Genomic DNA, 4293 nt, shown 5'->3' with positions numbered 1-4293 from the left:
TTGTATTTTAGCACATCACTGATAGTTAATATGTGTCATCTTATCTGAGATGGTTGACTGGCAGCCATTTTGTTTAACGAAAAACTGTAGTTTTCATCTATTTTATTACCTGAGTATATTACCTGATGACTACTGCTGTATATGTTTATTCAACTTGTATCTGGTCAACCTCTAAAATCCTGCATAAATGTATTCAAATTAAACTGAAGCGATCAGGATACTAAATTATCAAAAATGTCTTTGCCTCGTAACTTGAAAATTTTGAGAAAATGGTGCAAACTCTCATCATATGAGTAATTGGTCTGTCTGTATGCGTCGTCCATGTCAACTTTTTCAGCTTCTGCTTGAAAACTACAATTGCTTTGATACTTGTTGTATATGTACCTTGGGCAGATCTCTCTTAGATTTATTCATTTCGTGATGATACCATTACTTCTCTAATTTTGTTGAATATTTTTGTCATTTATGGTAAAAAGTGATATTTTCAACTTCTTGTTGAAAAATGCATTTTCTAATCATATCTTCAGTTCTTTAATTGAAACATGCTTGTTTTTTACTGCCGATAACTCATGCAAATAATCACATGAATAAATAATTTACTCATTAAAAATGTGACCAATCAACACGCCACATCAAATTTCATAGTGCAGATGAATTTGTATAGCAAATGTTTTGGAGCAGGCAGCTGGGGTACTTCTTGATCATGTGAAGTGGGATTATTGAACAGTATGGCACGACGTGTGCTGCCATACTGTAGTGTAAAAAAAGCGTAATTAAGCATCACTGCGATGGATACTAGACGCTACATAAACTTGTATTTATTATTAATATTATAAAAAAACAGGACAATGATTCTTTTGTTCCCAGTGTTTAGCAACTCAAATACTTTGTTCTTTTGTAAAAGTGATGTCATTCAATTCAAGTGCAGTTTTACTGTTACTGTATATATTTAATTAATATAAGACCATGAATTTATACGTGTGTGTTGATAACTGTTTTAAATATAAACTATAATTACACATAATCTGAATGATAGATTCTAGCCCATATTATGGGGATAAATCACACAAGAAATAATATCACAATATAACAATAACAAATCAGTAAATCATATTATGTAACTGTCAAACCTTAAAATTCACGAACATAAGTGTAAAACAGTGGTATCATCGTTTTTTAATAATTTTGTCATGGTGTTGGGATACTCTTACTAATTTCATTTCCTTAATTGTTTTTTTACCACTTTCTGTTTCTACTAACAATGCTGTCGCTTATTGGATCTTCCAGGCATGACAAGTGAGTAATATATTAAAAGCATTGTAAAACATGTATTAATCACCAATTTGGAAAAAAAAAATATTTTGTAAATGGTGAAAAATGTTAACATTTTTGCTTATATGTTGATTATTAACCTAATTTGCATAACCGTGCTGCCCTGTTCTGGATATTTTAATTATCCGGAAAAGTTGTGAACATGCATTTTTACTAATCCATGGCATACTATGTTTGTGTTAATAACATGCATAAATTCGTTGAGCAACATAAAGATTAGGTTTGATAACAATTTATGAAAGTTTTTGCAATTTAACAGGGAAATGTGACATGATCAATATGTTGTATTGTGTTGTCTGTCCTAACTTCATTGACAGAAAATCATCACCAGTATACAACAGTATACTACAAATATGTGTTACCATCATCTATGTAGCTGTCATTGAGTATGCCCCACCAAAACAGTAATAAACTTGTTTAATTTGTAAGTTTTACCAAACATATATGAAATGTCAAAAAAAAATGCTTATCTGACTTGTCAGAACATAAAAACATGCAAGTTTAAATATGGAAATATTATGCAAAAATAATTTATATTAACTACAAGGTTATCACTTGTTTGTAAGGCTGGTTGATATAATTGCATACGTCATGATCTATATATTCCGTGATTTCGAAGTACCAACTAACTTTATGAATAAGAGATACACGATTTATATATTAATCACATGACCAACTCAAACCAAGTCAAATATGCAGAAAAAAATAACAATTTTAAGAAACTATATGATCAATCATATTTTAATCAGGCGTGTTTGTCACTCACTTACTGATGTGTCTGTACAGTGGTATAATTGTCAGTTGTATTGTTCTCATGGAATTGTTGTCAGTCATTTGTTTTGTATTCTTGGACCCATATCACGTTTCAGCACCATGAATTTGGGTTGCAGATGTTATTTCTGCTTTTATCACTTATCTGAGTGGAACTATTGTTTGAAACATGTCCCAGGTTAAGTGTAAATACATGTTTCCAATTGCTTATTGTGTGCTACAATTCACTGCCAATTCATGCACACCCATTACTCATGTGCTTGTTTATCTGTCTCATGACATTATCAAACATTGTTCATTTCTTGATTTATTCAACATTTCTAAATTCGCAGGCCGTGGCAGAAAGATCGCTACCATGTATCAGACATAGAGAAGAACAAACCTGGTAGGTCTGCTTTTTGTGTATTGATTGTCAATACAACTAAAATATTTTATTTGATCCCATCTATATGTATTATTCTGTACATGAATGCAGTGTTTACATTATTATCCAGTTTGTATAGATGAAAGTTCCATGTGTTACATGGGTTACACAGCCACCTCATTGTCTTCTATGTGACACATAAGTGTTCATTTTCTTTTCTTAGGCAAAGCTGAAGTGTTAGATAAAGATGATATTCCTGATGGAATGGAAATGGTTGATAATCAGTAAGTATACAGCTTTAAAATCAAGATTACTGTAGACTTGTGACATTTTTGTTTGGCATGTGTTTTTGGTATTTGATATCTGTAACGGAGTACATGAGAGATGCTTTCACTATAACATTGGACAGATAAATATATGTATAGAACTTATTCTATGTATAACAACTATTCATCCCATCCCATTTTCCTGAATGCAAAAGGTAAATTTTTGGAATCTTCTTTGTCTTGCATATTACACGTTACATTTTGTATCAATAGTTCGATCACATTTAAAGATTAGTCATTGCCCAGCGGCTGGGAGAGTTTAAAATTATTTAGTAGTGAAAGTTGTAGATGAAATTGGTTTTGAATGCTGGTTACCATGTTTTTCGTACCATAGGTTTGTCTGTTAGCAGGTCAATTAAAAACGTCATTGATGCATTATCATAAAATGTCAAGGGATTGCCAACAAGTTTTGCCACTATCAGCTTTGCATAATCAAATCCGGATACCCCACAGCTTAGCTATGTTGAGTTTTCTTTATTGTAATTTAAATGTTAGAGGTCTGTCATTGTTCAGGTTCACTTTCTTTGTCAGTTCACATTGTGCTTATACACAGTGTGTAGGCACTTCTGTAGAATAATAATTCTCATGCCTACCCAGTTTTGTACTTTGTCACTGGTGTGTATTAAGTGTTGGTATTGAATTCACTGTGTTTGGGTTTGGGTTTGGGTGCCTGCAACTTCACAAACCAATGTTATTAGCTGCACTGTCATCAAACCTTTACAAGTTTTAGTCATCATGATATCACTATTTCTTTAATTTTGGCGATTTTGTTTATTGTTGGTGAAAATACCCAATTGCTTTGATACTTGTCATATATGTGTACCTTGAATAGTCCTCTACTAGTCTAAGATTAGTTCTTTTTTTGACATTGGGGGGACAGTATCTTTCAACCAGAGTTGCTGAATCCATTAAATGCTATTAAATGTATGTTTATGAATGATAAGATAAACATAATGTTAATATTATAAACATTTATAATAGAATGTAGAAAAAGTGGTTTGTAGTGTGTATTCACATATCAGAAGCTTGTCTTTCACAATTCCGTCTGTATAGTTTACTGTGTACTGTGGTTTTTTTTAATCCAAAATTATTTTTAAATTATTTTTTTCCTAGAAATGTATACTCGTTCGATAATGATGTTTTTAAAGAAAATGATGGTTTGTCACCTGATGATGACAAAAGCAGCAACGCGTCAAGTATAGCAACAGAATTCTAGAAGAAAACATTTTTTCACTCAATAGATATCAATTTTGATGACTGCTATATTCAAAATTACTGTTTATTGTCAATTAATATTACAATTAATGTACAATGTTTATATTGTAAATGATGAATACCGTTGGTAAAAAATGTATTAGTATGTGGGTGAAATTACATTGTATATAAAACTTTTTAAATGTTTTTAGCATCAAGAGTTGCTATATAATCAATCTTCATTAAATATTGTATTATTAATTCAAATCATCTGTCAGTTATGGTAAACTATTTAAGTTTAATCAT

General features: G+C 31.1%; 1 long non-coding RNA gene across 1 annotated transcript; it reads left to right on the top strand.

The window, feature by feature from the left end:
• Nucleotides 1-2434: 2434 nt before the first annotated feature.
• Nucleotides 2435-3943, top strand: LOC144350635 (uncharacterized). The gene is made up of 3 exons (XR_013420281.1): nucleotides 2435-2488; nucleotides 2691-2751; nucleotides 3907-3943. It is a non-coding gene; the product is annotated as an uncharacterized LOC144350635 (long non-coding RNA).
• The last annotated feature ends 350 nt before the right edge of the window (nucleotides 3944-4293 follow it).

This window comes from Saccoglossus kowalevskii, chromosome 9 (genome assembly GCF_978046115.1).
Source record: "Saccoglossus kowalevskii chromosome 9, keSacKowa6.1, whole genome shotgun sequence".
Classification (NCBI taxonomy): domain Eukaryota; kingdom Metazoa; phylum Hemichordata; class Enteropneusta; family Harrimaniidae; genus Saccoglossus; species Saccoglossus kowalevskii.
The sequence above is the reverse complement of the archived record's forward strand: the minus strand, read 5'-3'. Positions and strand labels throughout refer to the sequence as shown.